The sequence below is a fragment of the Petaurus breviceps genome, unplaced genomic scaffold (assembly GCF_028583685.1).
Source record: "Petaurus breviceps papuanus isolate PSGF00001 unplaced genomic scaffold, PetGlider_PUasm1.0 90778, whole genome shotgun sequence".
NCBI lineage: Eukaryota > Metazoa > Chordata > Mammalia > Diprotodontia > Petauridae > Petaurus > Petaurus breviceps.
In genome coordinates, this window is record NW_027187343.1 from 4,624,848 (window position 1) to 4,646,120 (window position 21,273).

At 38.3% G+C, this 21,273-nt stretch overlaps 1 long non-coding RNA gene across 1 annotated transcript in view; it reads right to left on the reverse strand.

The window, feature by feature from the left end:
• The window catches only part of LOC138147015 (uncharacterized), a 16,904-nt gene extending 5,105 nt beyond the window's left edge, over positions 1-11,799 (reverse strand). Inside the window, exons 1-2 of the long non-coding RNA XR_011164686.1 lie at positions 11,281-11,799; positions 6,877-7,064 (exon numbers count right to left, since the gene is read on the reverse strand). This is a non-coding gene — a long non-coding RNA (uncharacterized lncRNA). The remainder of the gene's footprint in view (positions 1-6,876; positions 7,065-11,280) is intronic.
• Positions 11,800-21,273: the final 9,474 nt, after the last annotated feature.

A 21,273-nucleotide genomic window follows, 5' to 3' on the forward strand; every position in this document is an offset into this window, starting at 1 on the left:
TCTATCTATCTATCTATCTATCTATCTATCTATCTATCTATCTATCTATCTATCTATCTATCTTGCCTTCTGGAGGGCAATTGGGGTTAAGTAACTCTGCCCAAGATTATGTGGCTAGTTTTTTTATGTGGGTGTTAAGTGTCTGAGGCCAGAACTGAACTTGGGTCCTCCTGACTCCGGGGCTGGCGCTTTACTCACTGCACCACCTAGCCACCCCAATAAAATTATTTTAAGAACATATCTAAAAGATTGTATACTATTACCAGTTTTGATTTATTCTAGTATAAGGGTTGGTTCAATATTAGGAAATATGTAAAAATAATAGGTAATATCAATAACAAAAATAAGTACATAATAATATAATAGATGTAGAAAAAGCTTGTGACAAAACACAACATTCATTTCTTTTTTTTTTTTTTTTTAAAGGAATCGGGGTTAAGTAACTTGCTCAAGGTTCCAAGTTTTGTGTGGGTGCCAAGTATCTGAGGCCAGAACCGATCCCAGGTCTCCTGATGCTGGGGCCGGCGCTCTTGCTCACTGCGCCACCTGGCCACCCCCACAACATTCATTTCTGTTAAAAAACAAAACACTAAAAAGAATAGGAATAAATGGACCTTTCCCTTATATAGTAAGTGGTAACTTTCTAAAACCAATAGCCTGTATCATATGTAAATGGGATAAATTAGAGACCTTTCCAATGAGATCAAAGACAAAGCAAGAAAGTCTATTATCACCATTATCAATTGATATAGTTCTAGAAAAGCTAGCTATAGCAATACAACAAAAGAAGAAATTGAGGGTATAAATATAGGCAAAAAAAGAAAGAAAATACCAGCAGATATGATGGTCTATTTAGAGAATCCTAGGGAGGCAATTAAAAAAAGTAATTAAAACAATCATTTCAGCAAAGTTATAGGATATAAATTAAATTCACACAAATAATCATCCTATGTATTACCAATAAAATCCATTAGGAAGAATGTGAAAGAGAAAGTCTATTCAAAATAACTGCAAAATTCATAAAATATTTGGGAATCTACCTACCAAGATGCACACAGCAACTATATGAATATAACTACAAAAGACTTTATACAGAAATAAAGATTATTTATTTGAGTGAGTTGAGCTATGTAAATATTATAAAAAATACCAATATTTCCAAAGTTAACTTATTCAGTGCCATGCCAATCAAACTACCAAGGCATTACATTATAGAGCTAGGAAAAAGGTTAACAAAATTAATCTATAGAAAGAAAGGTCAAGAATCTCAAGGGAAACAATTTTTAAAATTTTTTTATTTTTAAAAGCATTTTCATCCTTCTCTCCCACTGCTGAACAATTAAAAACAAAACCCTCATAACAAATATGCATAGTCCAGCAAAACAAATTCCCATATTGGCTATATCCAGAAACATGTCTGATTTTGTCTTTTAAGTGCATCACTTCTCTGGCAGGAGATAATGTAGCATAATTAATCTTCAATCCTATGAACTTGTATTTAGCTCCATTAATCAGAGGTCTAAAGTCTTTCAAAGTTGCATTTTTCTGTAATATTGTCAATATATAAATTGTTCTCCAAGTTCTATTCACTTTACTTTGCTTTAATTCATAGAGATCTTCCCAGTTTTCTCTGAGATTATCTATTTCATCATTTCTTGTAGTACAATAATATTATGTTACATCCAATACCACAATTTGTTTAACCATTTCCCAGCAGGAGGATACCCCCTTTGTTTCCAGTTTTGGTCTACTATGAAAAGAGCTGCTATGACTACTTTTGTACCTCTTTCTTTGATATCTTTGGAGTAAAGGCCTAGTAGTAGTATTGGGTCAAACAATATGCAGAGTTTTGGGGCATAGTTCCAAAATGCTTTCCAGACCAATTAATAGATCTACAGGAGTACATAAATGTGCCTGTTTTCCTTAAGTTTCTCTAAAATTTGTCATTTTCCTCTTTTGTCATCTTTGCCAATTTGATGGCAATTTGAACCTCAGAGTTGCTTTAATTTATATTTCTCTAATTGTTGGTGATGTGGAACATCTTTACAAATACTTATTGATAGCTTGGGCTTCTTTCTTTGAAAATTGCCTGTTCCTATGCTTTGATCATTTATCTTTTGGAGAATGTCTCTTAGTATTATAAATTTGAATTAATTCCTTCTATATCTTGGCTATATCTTGGCTATATCTCTATCATAAGAACTTACTTGAAAAGATTTTTTTCAAGGGAAGTAAATTTTAAAAGTGGGAAGGTGGTATACCTAGAGAATTCTAGAGAATCAGCTAAAAAACTACTTGAAATAATTAACAAATTTAGCAAAGTTGCAGGATATAAAATAAACCCACATAAATCATCAGCATTTCTATATATTAACAACAAAATCCATCAACAAGAGATAGAAAGAGAAATTTCATTTAAAATAACTGTAGACAATATAAAATATCTGAGTGTCTACTTGCCAAGACAACCTCAGGAATTATATGAACACATTTACAAAATGCTTTTCTCACAAATTAAAGTCAGATCTAAACAAATGGGAAAATACCAGTTGCTCATGGCAGACTGAGCTATTATAATAAAAATAACAATTCTACCTAAATTAATTTACCTTATTCAGCACCATACTAATCAAGCTACCAAAAATTATTTTAAATGTGCATACCCTTTGACCCAGAAATACTGCCTTGAGGGCTGTATCCCAAAGAGATCATAAAAATGGGAAAGGGACCCATGTGAGCAAAAATATTTATAGCAACTCTTTTTATGGTGGCCAAGAATTGGAAATTCAGGGGATGCCTATCAACTGGGGAATGGCTGAACAAGATGTGGTATATGAATGTAATGGAGTACCATTGTGCTATAAAAAATAATTGGCAGGTGGACTTCAGAAAAACCTAGAAAGACTTATATGAACTGCTGCTAAGTAAAGTGAACAGAACCAGAACATCATACACAGTAACAGCCATAGTATGTGATGACTAATTTTTATAGACTTAGCCCTTCTCAGCAATGCAAGGACCTAAAACAATTCCAAAGGACTCATGATGGAAAATGCTATCCACATCTAGAGAAAGAACTATGGAGTCTGAATGCAGAGCAAAGGAGATTATTTTCTTTTTTGTTTGTTTTTTTTCCTTTTTCATGGTTTCTCTCATTCATTATAATTCTTCTGTACAACATGACCAATGTGAAAATAGGAATGTATATGTAGAGCCTATATCAGATTGCATGCCATCTTGGGGAGGGAGGAGGGAAGGGAAGAGCAGAAAATTTAAAACTTAGGGAAGTGAATGTTGAAAACTAAAAATAAATAAACTTTTTTTTCTTTTTGGAGGGGGGAAGGTAGGGAAATTGGGGTTAAGTGACTTGCCCAAGGTCATGCAGCTAGTGTCTGAGGCTGGATTTTAACTCAGGTCTTCCTGACTCCAGGACCTGTGCTCTATTCACTGCAACACCTAGCTACGCCCAAAATAAATAACCTTTAAAAATTAAATTAAATAATAAAATATTAATCACTGAAATAATTTAATCTGATGGCAGAGTAGAGAAGTTGATCACTGGAGCAGATTATTTTCGACCCTCCAGTTTAAGAAGCACTGAAGGGCTGAAGCAAACTACTTGCTCTCTCTCTTTTTCTTGTTTTGTTTTGTTCCCTCTTTCTCATTGTTCACCCCATTGGTCATAATCCTTCTTTACAACCTGACTAATGTTTAATATGAAGGTATTTATAGATCCTATACTTGATTGCATGCCACCATGGGTGGGGGGTAGGAGAGAAGGGGGGAGAAAGCTTGAAACTCAAGGAATTGTGGAAATGAATGTTGTAAACTATTTTAAAAAAGAATAAAGAAAGTGAAAAAAAAAAAGAAGCACTGAAAGAGTCACAAGTGGAAAAAGTTTAAGAAGCCCTGCAATAGATCACAGAAGATAAAATATACAATTCAGATTATATAAAACAGAAAAATTTTCAAATAAACAAAATTAGGAGGAAAATGGTTAACTGGGAAGAAAATCCTTGAAGCAAGTTTCTCTGCTACAAGTTATATATATCATAGGAAATAATCCAAATATGAAGGAACAAGGGCCATTCCTCAATAAATAAATAGTCAAAGGATCTGAGCAGTATTTTCTCAAAGTAAGAAATCCAAGGTATTAACAGATATATTTTTTAGACTGTTATAAAGCATTAATAGTTAAAGAAATGAAAATGTAAACAGTGTTAAGGTTCTACCTCATACCCATCAGGTTGGCAAAAATGACAAAAAAAGAAAATTATATTTGTTGGAGAGGCTGTAAGAAAACAGTTGTACTAATATACTGTTGCTGGAGCTGTGAATTGGTCCATCCATTCTGGAAAGCAATTTGGAACTACACCTATAAAAATCAGTTAACCATACTGTTTTAGTAGTTAACATAACTACTACTAGGCCCATATTCCTCATAAAGATCAAATAAGGAGGAAAAGGACCCATATGTATAAATAATATTTATAGCAGCTCTTTTTATAGTGGCAACTAAAAGGGTGCCCATGAATAGTGGGGTTATTAAACAAATTATGACATATGAATGCAATGCAATATTATTTTGTTGTAAGAAATGACAAAAGGACAGTTTGAAAGAAATCTGGAAAGACTAGTTTGAACTGATGTAGATTAAACTAAGCTGAACCTGGAGAACAATTTATACAATAACCTCAACATTTTAAAGAAAAACATTTCAAAAATTCTTAAGAATTATGATAGATGTATTGACCACAAAGATTTCAGAAGATCTGATGAAACATGCTGCCTGCTACCTTTCTTCTGACAGAGGCAACCAGTTAGTGAAGTGGATAGAGCCCTGGAGTCAGAAGACCTGAGTTCAAATTCAGTCTCCAACACTTACCTGCTGTGTGACCTTGGGCAAGTCATTAATTGGTGTGCCTCAATTTCCTCAACTGTAAAACAGGGATAACAATAGCATCCACCTCCCAGGGCTGTTGTGAGAATCAAATAAGGTAATATTTGTAAAGTGCTTAGCACAGTGCCTGGAACATAGTAGGCATTTATAAAATGTTCCTTCCCTTCCTTTTGGATATGACCAATGTAGGGATTTACTTGACTTGGATTTGCGTATTTGATACAAGGGATTTATTTTTCTTCCTTTAATTTTTTTGAGGGGGGGAGAGAATGTGTGGGAGTGAGGAGAGAAAAACCAGCAACAAGATGATTGGGGAAAGAGAAGAAATGTAAGAAAAGAGGGCCATTGAAGCATTCTAAAAAAAATGGACAGAAGAGAAGATGATTGGCGAGAGACAAAGAAGCAGAACAGCTTTGAAAATAGTTTGTTGAATTGGTTATATATTTGGAGGGAGAAGCAAGGTCTAGTGTAACTTCATGGCTGCACAAAGATTTGAGCAAAAAATTTTCTGACCTCAAATCAGGTGGCTCTTTCCACTTTTGAAAAATGAAGAACATGGTATATCTGGGAATTCCTTCTTCCAATTTTCTTCCACAAACCTTTCTGCTTTCAAAACATGGTACACTTGACTTTCCCTCTCCCCTTAAATTTTTTTTTCATCTTTTAAGACCAAAGCCTATGACACTTACTGTTCAAGATCAAATCAGTGACTAATAAGGTAACTCAACACCCCTGACAAGGATCTATTTTTTTCTGGTATTCTGAAGCCATGGCCATATGATTTTTTCAATCTTATTGCCATCATTTCTCTTTGTATCTATTGGGGTCAGCATGAATAAAAAGATGGTCAGGAAAGGAATCATTGGAGCTCTAGTTTCAATGGGAGGGATCTATGCTCCCCTAAAGAAGATTCATTGAGATTGTTTTACCTAGAGGGCAAGTTATAGAAGGAAATCTCAGGACAAGGGAGTTCTTGGATCCTCTCCAACAACCCAAAGGTTTTGAACCTTGTTACAGAAGAAAGGCATTCTATGAATAAATGCAAGTTTGGAGAGTCTGATGGCTCAAGTGCTCCTAGAAACACCCTAAAGACAGCTAGGCTTCTTAGGCCTTTGATTCACTGGGTTGGGGGAGAAGAGAGCTGGGATAGGAGAAAGAAAGGAGGATGGCTCTGCCTGTGAACTGGTATGGAAGTAGCTAATTCTGAGATCAACTGCAGTCCACTGGAACTGGAGGAGGTAAGACAATACAAGGCAGTACAGTACAGGGTACTGTTAAAAGAATGGCCAGATGCCAACTTTTGAAAGGGGATTCATTGAGCAGCAACATAATGTCTCTACCTTAATCCACACCAGCCTGCCCAGCTGCATCCCCACCCAAAAGTTTGCAGAAGCTTATTACTCTGGTATGTCCTATCCAGCTCTAAATCTATGGTTCTAATCCTGTTATGATTTAAATCTATTAGTATTATCCCCCTGTTATTGTCATATTCTCATTCTTCTTTAACAGGACATTTTATGAGCCTCAGTTATTTCATCTGTAAAATGGTGATATTGGACTAGCTGTCCCCTAAAGTTCTATTGTAAAACCCCAGCTAGGTTCATTTCTCCAAACTGAACTGGAATTAGCAGGCCTGGTTCCCAGAATGTGGTTCACTACTACCTTCAGGATTCTAAGGTTAACTCTGAGGTTCCCTAGTATCTTCTTATAGTGTTATTCCTGAGCCCCCATTGCTGTGCTTCCCATAGATTATCATTCTGTAGGCTTAATTATCTTTTAGAAAGGGTATTTACGAAACAGATATAGTAAGGACATTATTATCTCTCAAGCTGGAGGCACATTCTCCCCTTGCACACAGAAATTCCCCTGGAAAATTAGCTCAAATTTAGAGAGCTCATGAGGCCAACAAAAGGTAAACTCACAACTCTTGGTTACTGGAGTCTTTTTCTTCCTTTATGGAGTCATCATGAAGTTACCTTAGGTTTAGCTGGCTGCCAGGCTCCAAGGGTCCTTGCTTTGTAGCATCCAGAGGTTGCTTTTCCTCAGTGTATCTCAGGTCTTGGTACAGATTCTACTGTCAGCCACTGTTGCTAGAGGTACACTTCTACTGACACTTGTGTGAATTCCAGATCTCTTGACCTTTTGAAATTCACAAGGTTGTCACCTAGGGAGCAGAGAAACTGTTATCAGGAGAGCAATAAACAATTCCCTCCCAGAAGTATTTTAGTAATCAATTCAAACCACCACTTGTAATGGTAATGTAATTTTGAATTTGAAGATCCCTTTGTGTTGGCAAAAGTAGCAGGTATTTAACACTTAGTAACTGATTAAGCCTCTGATAGGGGGAACAGAAGGTATGAATTCCTGTCTCCTGTTAACTGACATAACAGGAAGGGGTTGGCAGAAGGAAGTGAAGTAGGTAATACTGTGTATATAAGAAAAGCCCCAGAGAGGCACAGTCAGAATTTCCTTGACACTGAGATCTGGTGGCAGAGCAGCTACAGAAGAATGGAGAACTGAGTCCTGAAAACTTGTGGTGGTGGAACTTCTTCTGAACAGGATCCCAAGAGCCCAGAGCCAGGAGTCAGGAGCTCAGGAGCACCAGAGCCCATGAGCCAGGAGCCCAGGTGACTGAAGCATGACCAGGATGCTGAGACTTTGTTTGTGGCTTCGTTGAGCCTTGAATTCCTTGGAACAGAAATGGTGAAGGAACTAACATGGACCAGACCCTGTGAACACCAGTGTGAAGCAGGACCTCCCCAGAGAGTTAGTCAAGGAACTGGGAGCTGTCTGCCACTGAACCCAGGTGACAGTCTGGTAAATCCAGGTAGAATCTGGGACCGTGGAAAGGGATCCAGGGAATCTGACAACAGGCCCCAAGTCAAGACGAAGAAAAGACCTCTCCTTGGGTACTGAGTAATTATGGAATTATAATTTACTAGTGACCTAAGGGGTGGAGGATTTTGTGTATGATACTTAGTAAGACTTTACTGAATAAGTGACTGATTGTCCTTTGAATACTTTGACTATTGTTACTGATTAGTGACTGATTGAGTTAATCAAGACTTTGCCCCAAGAGTGGAAGACTTTGACTGTGTACTTTGATACTACTGATAAGTGACTGATTGAATTAATTTAAGAGTGACTATTTTACTTTGAGACTATGTTGTGAATATTACATTGTGATTTTCTGTGATAAGTTGAAATATGGTGAATGCTGTATTTTGAATTATGCTGTACCTTGATTTTCCATGGATGTTTTGCTTTTGTTATGGAATAGAGTGATCACTATACTGAGTAATCAGAACCTTAAAAAAAGCTATTCACAGTAGCAGTCCTTCGGGAAAGCTTCTGTGCATGGCATTACACACTCTAATGGCCTTTTGCTGGAATATAAAATTCCAAATTGATTTGCCATGGTATATGTAGACCCCTAAGTGTGCTGATTAAGCCAATCATAAGATATCTTCCTGTGTGCTGTCCTGTTTTTATCCAGTTACCCAGAACCCTATGATCCTTCCAAATTGATTTAAGGACTTAATCACATTTAGTTTAGATTGATTGGCTGATTTAATCTGATGCTTCTGAGATTGCATTTAACTGGGGGTAGAGGGGCCTACTCTTATAACATATTCATTTTAGCAAGTACAAAGACTCAGACATGGGATATGGAGTTCTGCATTTGGAAAAGAGAGAAAAGACCAGTTTGGCTGAATCACAGAGGGTAGGAAGAAGGGTAAAGTCCACTGAAGTTAAAAAGATAGCTTGAGGCTAGATTGTATAGGACTTTAAAATATTGCTGTTTGTTGTTGAAAACATATTTAGAGTTTTCTTGGCAAAGATCCTGGAGTGATTTGCCTTTTCCTTCTCCGGCTCATTTTATAGATGAAAAAAAAAACTCAGGCAAACAGGATGAAATAACTTGCCCAGGGTCACACAGCTAGTATGTATCTGAGGCCATATTTGAACTCAGAAAGACAAGTTTTCTTGACTCCAGCTCACGCACCCTAACCACTGTGCCACGTAGCTGCCCCTAAAAGCCAATTGAAGGAGTGTTATTTTATTCTAGAGGCAACAGGAAGCCACTCGAGTTGATTGAGTAGGGGAATCCCATGGACATTGTTTGAAGATTAACACATTAAATTATTTGAATATTAAATTGCTTTTGTTCTAGGATGAGGTGGAGAAAGAATTAAAGCAAGGAAAATAATTAGAAAGCTCTTGCAATAATCTTGGTGAGAGATGATGAGGTCCTGACCTAAGGTGATTGCTAAATAGAGAGAAGGGGTCAGATGCCACAGATGTTGTGAAGGTACAAAAGGCAAAACTTGGCAAATGACTACATATGTGGCATGTGGGAAAATGAAGAGTTTAGAATAATGCCAAGGTTACAAATCCAGCAGACTAGAAGGATGGTGGCAAATATAAATAGGGAACACAAATATAATATAAATAAGGAAATTTGGAAGAGAAGGTTTAGGGTAAAGTTCAATTTGGTACACGTTGAATTTCAGATATCTCAAGGACATCCAGTTTGAAATGTCCAATAGACAAATGGAAAAGTTATAGTTTTCCATTATTCTGCTTTACCATTCCAAGAGTTTGTCATGGAATGTAATTCTTGAAGTCAAGGGAATGGGAAGGAAGGAATGAAAGAGATCCTGTAGGAACTAAGAAAAACAAAATGGTACTGAAAGGAAAGGGGGCAAATAAAAAAATGTCCGAAAAGGTCACAAAGGGATCAAGAGCTAAACAAGGGCAAATAACAAGAACAAAAAGTCACAAGAAAGAGCTGTGTAGCCCTTTATCCCATCCAGCTTTCTAGTCTCTTCTATTCTCTTCTTGCTCCTAGCTTGCAAACTTCCCAGGTATACATCAGCACCCAGCCAGATTGTCATAGAAAGAAGGAAGGATTGTAAAGTCATTTCTGGCAAAAAGCAAGATCAAGGAATGTCTTAGTTATTCTATTTATTTCACTTAGGGCCTAAGGTGGAAAAGATGTCCCCACTGGTACCACTTTCATTTAATTTCTTTAGTGACTAGTTGCCTTTGCTGTTTTAAATGTTGTGTGTCCTTTCACATACCTTAATCTAATTTTGTGGTAAAGCTGGTCAACACTTCAGAATCAGGTACCTAGCAGATCTGGAATAGGGTCAGAGTTGATTTGGAGTCAGGAAGACCTGAGCTTGAATCCTGATTCAGAGATCTACCAGCTGTTTATTTTTGGTATTTAACCTCTCTTACATTCAATTTACTCTTTTAATAAAATGAGGATAACAATAGTACCTATCTTACAAGGCTGTTGTGAGGATAAAATAAGATAATATTAAGTGCTTTGCAAACCTTAAAATGCTAGCTATTATTGTCATTATAGAACAGCTAGGTGGCACAGTGAATAAAGTGCCTGACCTAAACCACTCCAGTATCTTTTCCAAGAAAACCCTAAATTGGGGTTACAAAGAGTCAGACATGACTGAAAAATGAATGAACAGCAACATTATCATTATAGTCAAGAAATTATGATGTCTTTTCCTGTGAAGTTGGATTTTTAAGATAGAGAACACTGTATTAATTAGAATTTCCCAAAAAAGTGTATCTTTATTAGGGCAGTTAGAAGAAGTATACATGGACAGAGGGTGCTGGTATAAGTTGACTTTGATGGAATGATACAAAAAAAAAATTAAGGGATGTGAGAAAGAGGACTGCCCTGGGAGAAAAGGAAAAGGAGAGGTAGAATGGGGTAAATTATGTCACATGAAGAGGTGCAAAAAGATCTATTACATGTCTTTCTACCCTTTACAGCTATGAAAGTAGAGAGAAAGAAGGAAGGTGGGGTGAACATTTCTTGACTCTTACTCTCATCAGCTTTCGATCAGAGAGGAAACAGCATACGCACTCATTTGGGTATAGAAATCTATCTTACCCTATAGGGAAGTAGGAGGGAAGGGGGACAAGAAAAGGGGGGGGACTGATAGAAGGAAAGACAGATTGAAGGAGGAGGTGCTCAGAAGCAAAAATGACAAATGCTGGTGAGGAGGGAGGGAGGGAAGGAGGAGGGTGGAGAGAGAGAGAGAGAGAGAAGTAAAATTTCCCCAAAAAGGAATGGATTGCCTTGTTAGTTCCTTATGATAGGAAGTATCCAAGATTGAAACTAAATGATCAAATGTCGGTGATCTTATTCTGTATCTTTGGTACAGTGGTCACTCAATAGATACTTAATGAGTGGTAATTACAGAGGGGACTCCTGAATTGGGTAGGAAGTTGAGCTAAATTACCTTTAAGCTTTCTTTCAAAATTAGGATCCTTCTAGAACTAGAAGCTTTAGGTATAAATTAAGTACTTTATTACCTGAGCTTCAACAGGTATTAATCACTGCTTACCTCAAGTCTAGGATTCTTTAAAACCTACAAAGAAAACATCCTGAATCTTCATCTTGAAGCCTTCTCTGGTTTATTTTCAACTCCAGCTTTAGCTTCCAGGGTTCTCTGCAGCTTTGTAACATAAAGCTGTTGCTCCCCTCCAGCCTTTAACCAATTGTTTACAAGTTTTCAAAGATTTACACAGAGAGATTCTCCTCCCAGCTTTTATCTGCTCTTCGCCGGTAAGGCTTCCCTGGGGAAAGGAGTATCACTAGTGTGTGTAAGCATATCTTAAGTCCTGTGACTATCTCTTTCTAACTAGGGACTTCTCAGACAATTAACTTGAATCTTGATCTGACTATTACTATCCCCTCCCTCATGATGAATGTTTGATTTCTCTAACTGCAGAGTTTCTTTATTAAGTCCTTATTAAGTAAAAGGCTCCCTCACATTTTACAATATGCCCTCTTCCTTCAAGTTGCCTTTAATTCTTAAAGGTGCTAAAGCCTTTTTTTTCTTTTGAATATTTAAAAACATATTTGGACCTAATAGTTTTCAAATGGAAAAACAGTATAAAAAGCAAAGAGGTACTCAGTATGTTCTTTGACATATTTTTCCCCTTCTATTCCTACTAGGTGGTGGCTGTGAAGGGTTAACTTGATAGGCCAAGAAAAGGACACAGGTGCCATAGGACATATCTTCTTATTTATATTGTAATAACACAAGATCTTGCAAAAAGGCTAATATGAAACTGATGAAATTTTCTTCTAACACTGGTTTTTTTTTTTTTGGAGGGCAGTTGGGGTTGTGACTTGCCCAAGGTCACATGGCTAGTTTCTGTGTTAAGTGTCTGAGGCTGGTTTTGAACTCAGGTCCTCCTGACTCAAGGGCCAGTGCTCTATTCACTGCGCCACCTAGCCTCCCCTCTATCACTGTTTTTTAAGAAAGAGAATGGAAAAGTAAGCACAGAATTTACATGTAGAATTTGTGCTGCCCATATAGGTTATGATTGTCCACATGGGTTATCTAAATGAAGTTTGAGGGAAAGCATGGAAAGAAAAATATCTCTGGAATCTTGCCCACTCCTCTAGGGACACTGAGATCCCTGTTATTCGGGGAGCAGGGGCCATGAAGCTGGTCACTCTATTCTTCTCTGAAAGAGAAGAGGCCTAGACCAGAATCATGTTTACTTGCTTCCCTAGGGACACTAGTTGGTCTAGGGACACTAGTTCAAACTACTTTCTTGGCAGCTATCTCATAATAGGAGAGGGTACCCCCAAGTTTACACCAACAGGCTTTATTCCTTCCCACCAAAAACTGGTTTCACAAAATAACATCACAAATAGTAAATAATAAGCAAACCCATTTGTCCAGGTAAATAACAAACCAAAATTAGAGAAGTTATACAGATTAGAATACAATAGAACATAAACAAATATGAGTAGAATGAGCTGAAATCTCACTCTACTAAGAGAAAGATCCCAATTTCACCCAAGAGGAAATTCCCCAAAGTCTCTAGGGAGGCAAGCTGGAGTCAGGGATGTGTTGCCTCGCTAGTTTTGCCTACATGTTTGCTGCTCCCAAAGTTGTTTTTTTTTTTTCCTCTTTCTTCTCCCTGGAGTCTGTCCCAAGAGAATCTGGAAACACATGTGTCTCTCTTGAAGCAGTAACAAAAATTGTTTCTTCTTCCCAAAGCTCTCACACCAATTCTTCCTCTCCTAAAGGCATTGCTGCAAAGCATCATTCTCTCTACCAGTTTGGAGAGTCTTATTTGAAGGGCTCCAGGCTTGGCTGGAAACCTGGGTTATGTACAATTAGATCCATATAAAGTATAAGTGAGAATCTTAATACTTAGAAAGTCCATTTGTGTTTAAAGGCAAGATGGACTAACATAAAGTCCAAAATCTAGAAGACTAACTACAAGCCACTCACGTTGATCAATATATTGATCCCCCTCTCTCCCACTTTTTGCTTCTGCTCCCCAGGTTTTTAAAATTGCACTATCATTTGACCTTCCAGTGGTGTCTTTGCTGCCTCCAAATCCCTTGGCTCCAAACTACATTTTAGTTTGGACAGCTAACCCATTAAGATTTCTGGTTTCTGTAAGCCCAGTTCATAATACTTCCAGGTCAGAGCCAAAGTGTTGTGCTAGTCCACAGGGAACACCAATAAGAAAGGATAAAATATTCTACCCTCCCTGCCCCACCCCAAGACATTGATAACGGTGCTCCAGAAATCCTTTAGGACTGTGTAGTGGGTGTAGCTGGCTCACCCATATGATTTTTATATGTCTTAGGAGTCCTGATTGTGTTCCATTTGCTGACTCTAGGGGCCAATGACTTAAACCCATAATAGGCTTTGTGGCCTAAACACAACACAGGCAGTTGGATTCCATTCTCTGCTCAAAGGAGACACTCTTCTGAGGAAAACGGAGAGAAGCTTTACTGTGTGGAGTAATTTTTCCAAAGCAGCCTTGCTAGGCCTCTGTCTTAAGGGTTTTTTTCCCTTGCCTGCAGTGCAGGGGAGTTCCTGTGTTGTTGTGAGCGAGTGGGTGAGCCTAGGCTATTTTGGGGCTTCTTTCCCCAGCTGCTTAGCATAGCAGGTGTTCCAATGGAACATGAGAGCTGCCAGGATATTTGCTGCCTCTACCCTTGTGCTCAAACGCTCATGTCTGGGGAAGCTGAGCCCTGCCAAAATCCCAGTTTTCATTTTCTTTCTTTTCCCTTTCTATTACATGGCAAGACAAAACACTGTCACACTGTCGGGTATAAACTATGGATTTTCTTGTGTGTTTCTATAGGGGAGATTGTACTCTTTTGGCATAAGCTTCTTGTCTTTGTCACCTTAATTTTAAAAACCGAATATCCACATTCAGTCATCACCTTGGAAGTATTTCCCCAATTACCAAATAATGCTACTTTAAAAAAAATAGTTTTTTAACTAGTTTTCCTCATCTTACCTAGGCAGGAAGTATTAGGTGCTACTCACAGTCTGATGTCATTACTGATCAGCTTGGTAGCTTTTGACGTGCTCTGTTTCCAACCTGGGTCTGCTTGCTTCTCTTTAGACAACCTTGTGATTTCCACCTCCTCGCAGGAGTTCATTTTATTAATGCTGAATTTAGTGCAGACACATGATCAGCATGACCCACTGGAGCACAGAACTCCAGAACTTGAAACCCAACAGCCTCAGCTTTCCCTATAGATCGCTGGAATTATAGGCATGTACCACCATGCCTAGCTACCAAATAATACCAATCCTGTGTGTTTGTCTGTAGAAAAATACATATGCCAGAGCTAATAATTTCTCTTATTTTCAAGTAAGAAGACATGGAGAGACAAAGTGGAGTAGTGGGCAAAGAGCCCGTCTTGGAGTCAGGAAAACTTGGTTTCAAATTCTTTCATTTCTGACACATATTGGCTGTATGATCCCTTAAGCAAATCACTTAACCTCTAGGCAACTCTCTAAGATTATAAATTGCAGATAAGGTAGGGAGTTTGTCCCTTTGGGAGTTTCCTATGCCTTTGAAATCACAGGCCCAGTCCCTATCCTCTAGATAATATTATTTTAGCACTTGGTATTGTCAACATATCTCTTAAAGAAAACACAAAATCTAGAGAACCAAAGTAACCTTTTCTATAACCTTATCAACTTTACACCAGGTAGGAATATTACTTCCTATTTTTTTAACCTACAAACTCACTTAGATTCTGTTTTATTTTTATAGTTATGGAAACAAATTTCTGCATTAGCCATGTGCAGAAAACAAAAAGTAAGAAAAAGAAATAGAGAAGAAAATATGCTGCTTTCAATCTGTACTCTGAGTCCATCAGCTGTTTATCTGGAGGCAGATAGCATATTTCATCAGGAGTCCTTCAGAAATGTGACTGGTCATTGTGTTGATCCGAGTTACTCCGTCTTTCACAGCTAATTATCTTTATACTATTTCTGTTATTGTATAAATTGTGCTCTTGATTTGGCTCACTTCACTCTGTCATTTCAAACAAGTCTTCCCTGTTTTTTTTTAAACCATCCCCTTCATCATTTCTTACAGCTCAATAGTATTCCTTCACATTCCTATTACCGTAAGTTATTCAGCCATTCCCCCAAATAATGGTAATCTCTTCAGTTTCCAGTTCTTTGCTACCACAAAAAGAGTTGCTACAAGTATTTTTATACATATAGATCTTTTTTCCCTTGATTTCTTTGAGGTACAGACCTAGCAGTGGTATCACTGGGGTCAGAGGGTGCACAGAGTTTAGTGGCTTTTTGGCCATAGTTCTTTCCAAGTTGATTTCTAGAATGGTTGAGATTAATTCACAGCTCTACCAACCATGAATTTATGTACGTATTATCCCACAATCCCTCTAGCATCTGTCATTTTTCTTTTTTTGTCATCTAAATAGTTCTGATGTTTGTGAAGGGGTAACTTAGAGTTGTTTTAATTAGCATTTCTCTAATTATTTGTTATTTAGAGCAAGGAAGGCTGCTTCCAAATATCTCCATATATTACCTGTTTCTGGTGCACAGAATACTGTGCTCAGGTCCTTTGGACCTTAGGATATAAATCATTCCCAGAGAAAAAAGATACGCCATTAATATTATACAGTAGCCTTACTTATCCAGCAAACTCAGCTATCTGGGACACAGTTGAAATGTTGTAAATTGTAGCATCAAGTAACAAACTGAACAGTGAACATCAAGGAGAGTTCTGATCCTAGAAATGTCCAATATCTAAAGCTGGAATAGGACTTTCACGTCGACTAAGTCTAAACCCCTCAATTTACAGGCAATGCCATTGAGTTAATAGAAGAGCTGAGATGATCTCGAAGGTCCTTCTAGCTCTAAAACATATGATTCTGTGATCTGAAGACAGATTGTCTGACTTCAAATTCAGTGTTTTTTCTATTGTCTAAGTAGCTATGTGACCTTGGACAAATCATAACCTGTAATATAAAAATATAATATAAATATTACAACATAATATAAAACAGGCAATATAAACATAAATATATCATATATCATATAAAATATAAAAGGTTGGACTGTAATGTAAAATATAATGTAAATATATAATATATAGTGATATATATTATACAATATGTAATATATAAAGGTTGGACTAAATGGATATCTAAGATTCTATTATTGTAAGTAAGTCATAGGCTCTAGGCTTTGTATGGGGTCCACATAAAGAAATGAAAAATTTTGGGGGTGATAGCCCTTTCTCAGACTTTACTGTGGGAAGTTTCAAGCATAACTCATATCTAGGTCTCCCTGTATGTGATTAAGGGGTCTCTAGATCCATCTCCTACAAGCACTCAAGGTAATCATTACTATATATCAGATATAAGATAAAGATAGGCTTTATTCTACCCCTCAGAAAATTGGAAAATGCCTATAAGGACACACAAAGCAGAAGGAGAACCCTGGTAGATAGTGATCCTATCAGAGTGGCCCATAAATAATACAATTCTCCTCCTGTTGCATTGGTCTCACTTTCCTCAGAGGCCCAAAGTGCTCTAGATGTAACACTACATTATGGTTTGGACTTCTTTGGGTAGTGAAATAAACTTGGGGGTTACCAAACAGAGTGACGCCCTTTCCTGCATTCCACTGAGTGCTATTTTCCATGGGGATTCTAGCAGTTCCCCAGACTTAGCATCAAGCTGTGGATTGAGCTCCCCTCAGAGGGGATATACATTTGGGGCTGCTAGACAGATAACTTATGTCCCATCAGATACACACATTTCAAATAACTCACTGTAACAGTAAAGTACCAAGTCTAGGGTCTCTTGCTGTCTCGTATCATGCTATAGTTCCATCAAGAATAGGAAGTCATGTGTACAATAATTATAATAGCTGATATTTACAAAGTACTTACTAGGCATTGTGCTAAGCACTTTATAATCATCATCTCATATGATCTTCATAACAACCCTGAGAGGTGGGTGCTATTATTATTATCCCCATTTTATATTTGCAGTTGATGAAACTGAGGCAAACACAGATTAAGTGACTTACCCAGGGTCATATAATCTAATAAGTGTCTGAGGCTGAATTTGAACTCAGATCTTCCTGATTCTGGGCCCAATGCTTTGTCCACTTCTCCACCTAGCTGCCCCCTAAATCTGGTGTTACCCAGGAACTCCCTTACTCTTGATAAAAGAGTTCAGGAATTTTTACCATCTGACCCAAGTGATTCTCTTCTCCATAGCTACAAATAGATTCATAGATGAATGAGTTTTCCAAATAGTTAATATTTTTCCCTTTCAAACATCAAAGCTTTTCTTCTTCCTCTTTTTCTTTAAAAAAATTATTCCTTGTTATAGGAGATGGCTCTCTGTGAGATGGGAAGGGCAGGGGGAAATTTAGGTAAAGTAAAAACAAAATTATCAATAATTTTTTTTCCCTACGGAAATATTTTTTATTATTATTTAAATGCTTTATTAACTTCTGATTTACATCATTTGTTTCCGCCACATTTTGAGTTACAAATTTTCTCCCCGTTTTTCCCCCACCCATCCCCCCAAAACAGCAGTCCCACAGGATATCCCCACCACCAATCTGCTCTCTCCCATATTTTCTCCCGTATCCGTTTCAACTTTTCCAGTGGATCTCTATGCTTCAGTGCCTGTACATCCCATTTCTTAATTACATGTAAGATGGTATTAATAATAGTATATATATATATATATATATATATATACACACACACACACACACACACACATATATATATATATATATTTGAATGTAGATTTTAAAACTTTCAATCCCAGATTCATTCCCTTCCTCCCCTGCCACCCACCCCCACTGGGGAGACAAGTAGTTCAGTATAGGTTGTACATGTGCGGCTAATGCAAAACAATAACATAGTAGATATATTGTAAAAGACTGACCACATTTCCCCCCCACCCGTTCTATTCTCTACTTTGATCCTGTCCCTTTTCAAAACTGGGTGCTTCCAACTTCCCTCCCCGCCAGCCTGCTCTCCCTTCCATCATACCCCCTCTCATCCCCTTCCCCCCCATTCTCCTGGAGGGTGAGATCCCCTATTTAGTGTGTATTTCCCTCCCTCCTCAAGCCAGATTCAATAAGAATAAGGTTGACCCATTCCCTTCTGCCCTCCTATTCTTTCCCTCCATTGCAACCATTTTCCCCTGCCTCTTCTGTATGAGATAGTTTGCTCCAATCTGTCTTTCCCCATCTCCTCTCATTATACTCCTCTCACCTCTCAATTTCACCTTTTAAGTATCATCCCTTCCTGTTAAATTGGTCCCGTGCCCTCTATCTATGTATACCTGTAAACGTATACACACACATTCACATATGTATTCATATGCCCACATACCCTCATATATACTTCTAATCCCTTCAACTACTGAGAAAAGTTTCATAAGTTACAATTATTGTTTTTCCATGTAGGAATGTTAATAGTTCAACTTTGATAAGTTCCTTATGATTTCTTTTCCCTGTTTACCTTCTCATGCTTCTCTTGCTTCTTGTATCTGAATGGCAAATTTTCTATTCAACTCTGGTTTTTTCATCAAGAATGACTGAAAGTCCTGTATTCCACTGAATGACCATATTTTCCCCTGAAACATGATACTCAGTTTTGCTGGGTAGGTGACTCTTGGTCTTAATCCCAGCTCCCTTGACCTCTGGAATATCACATTCCAAGCCCTTCGATCCCTCGGTGTAGAAGCTGCCAGTTCCTGGGTTATCCTGATTGTGTTTCCACAATATTCAAATTGTTTCTTCCTGGCTGCTTGTAATATTCTCTCCTTAATCTGGGAATTTTGGAACATGGCTATAATATTCCTAGGAGTTTTCTTTTTGGGATCTTTTTCAGGAGGTGATCGGTGGATTCTTTCGACCTCCATTTTGCCTTCTCGTTCTAAAACATCAGGGCAGTTTTCTTTGAGAACTTCCTGGAGGATGCTTTCTAGGTTCTTACTTTGGTCATGGCTTTCAGGTAGTCCAATAATTTTTAAATGATCTCTCCTGGATCTATTTTCCAGGTCAGTGGTTTTTCCCATGAGATATTTCACATTGCCTTCTATTCTTTCATTTGTTTGGATCTGTTTGACAGCATCTTGATTTCTCATAAAGTCATTAGCTTCCATTTGCTCCAATCTAATTCTGAAGCAATGATTCTCCTCAGTGAGCTTTTGAGATTCTTTTTCCATCTGGCAAATTTGACTTTTTAAGGCATTCTTCTCCTCATTGCCTTTTTGAGCCTTCTTTGCCATTTGAGTCAGTCTGTTTTTTAAGGTATTATTTTCTTCAGTCAGGTTGTTGACTCTCATTTCATAATTTTCTTGCATTGTTCTCATTTCTCTTCCCAATTTTTCCTCCACTTCTCTTATCTGCTTCTTAAGGTCCTCTATGGCCTGTAACCAGCTTGTATTTTCCTTTGAAGCTTTTGGTGCAGGAGTACTGACTTCACTGTTTTCCTCCTGTTCCATGCCTTGCTCCTTCTTATCCCCAAAATAGGAGTGTAATGTTGGAATCTTCTGTCTGCTTTGTTTCCTCTGCCTGCTCATTTTGCCACTCAATTATTTGACTTTTGGGCTTTTTGCCACAGTAGGACTCTGCCACCAGACAGGGGAATTTTCCTCCCAAATGCTGGGGCTTTCTCAGCTGCCAGAGGTATTAGATGGGTGCCCTCTCTGAGGTCTTCACACGCTCTGGCAAGTTGGACACACACTCCAGGACCTCCACCCTAGACTGCAATCCAGATCCAAGCAGGTTAAAGCAAGAGCGATTACCCCTCAGACTGGTGCTTGGTACCCCTACACTCTACAGGCCAGGAGCTGAAGCTGCTACATGGAGCTGGCTGGCTGTGCAAGGGTCTGAGTGGCTTCTCGCCACGGGCTTCCACTTACTGGGTCCCAAAGTCCAGACTGCACTGGCCTCTTACCTTGTCCTTCACATCTATGCATTGATAAATCTAGAAACGGCCACAGCTGCTGCTGATCTGGAGTCCCTCTGGCTAGCAGCTGGTCAGGCCCACACTGGGGCTAAAGCCTCCGCGTGTTGCTGGGCTCCGCTCCCAGAGCGCTGCTCTGGCCGATTCCTGCCTGCCTGCCGGGCTGTCCTCAGCGGGAGGTTAGCTTCTCTGTGTCATTTTGTGGGTTCTGCAGCTCCAAAGTTTGTTTAGAGTCCCCTTTTTACATGGATTGGGGAGGGTGGAAGCCGGAGCCGCGGGAAGGTCTTGCTTCTACTCTGCCATCTTGGCTCTGCCCCCTCAATAATTTTTTTTAAAGCTCATTGACTTCATTCTACTTTTATGCCCCATGAAAAAGTTGGCAAAAGGAACAAATCAGAAAGATTTGTGGAGTGGAATGCCTCACTAGAGGCAGGGATGCTGATAAAAGTCAGAAGTGATAGCGACTGAGAGAATAAAGAGAAAGAAAAACTATAAAAACAAGCACAAAAACTCAAAAAGTATAGCTCTGTGAGACTCTAGCATAGGGGTTAAAAAAAACACACTCTGGGGCAGCCAGGTAGCACAGCGAGTAAGAGCACCGGCTCCAGTGTTGGGATATGTGGATCGAATCCGGGCTCAGACACTTATTACCCACCCAGAAACACCTGGCCATGTAACCTTGAGCAAGTTACTTAACCCCGATTGCTTTAAAAAAAAACACACACTCCTCAGTAGCATATAATAACTCAGATTTCTATATCATCATAAGGTTTATAAAACATCTTCCTCACGATGACCCTGTGAGGTAGGCCATGTAAGCATTATTGTACCCACTTTATGGGTGAGATGAGGAGAGAAGAGGTGACTTGTCCATAGTCACACAACTTAGTAAGTGCTAGAGCCAGGATAGGAAATAAGATCTTTAATCCCATGACCAACCGTCCCCAAACATGGAAAATCTTTCATGTTTTTCAAAAGATTTTTATATGTAATTGGGAATTGATTGGTACTTCTCTTACATATACAGTGGTTAAGCTTTGTGTTTTTTAGAAATTTGATTGCTTTAATTATCTGAAAAA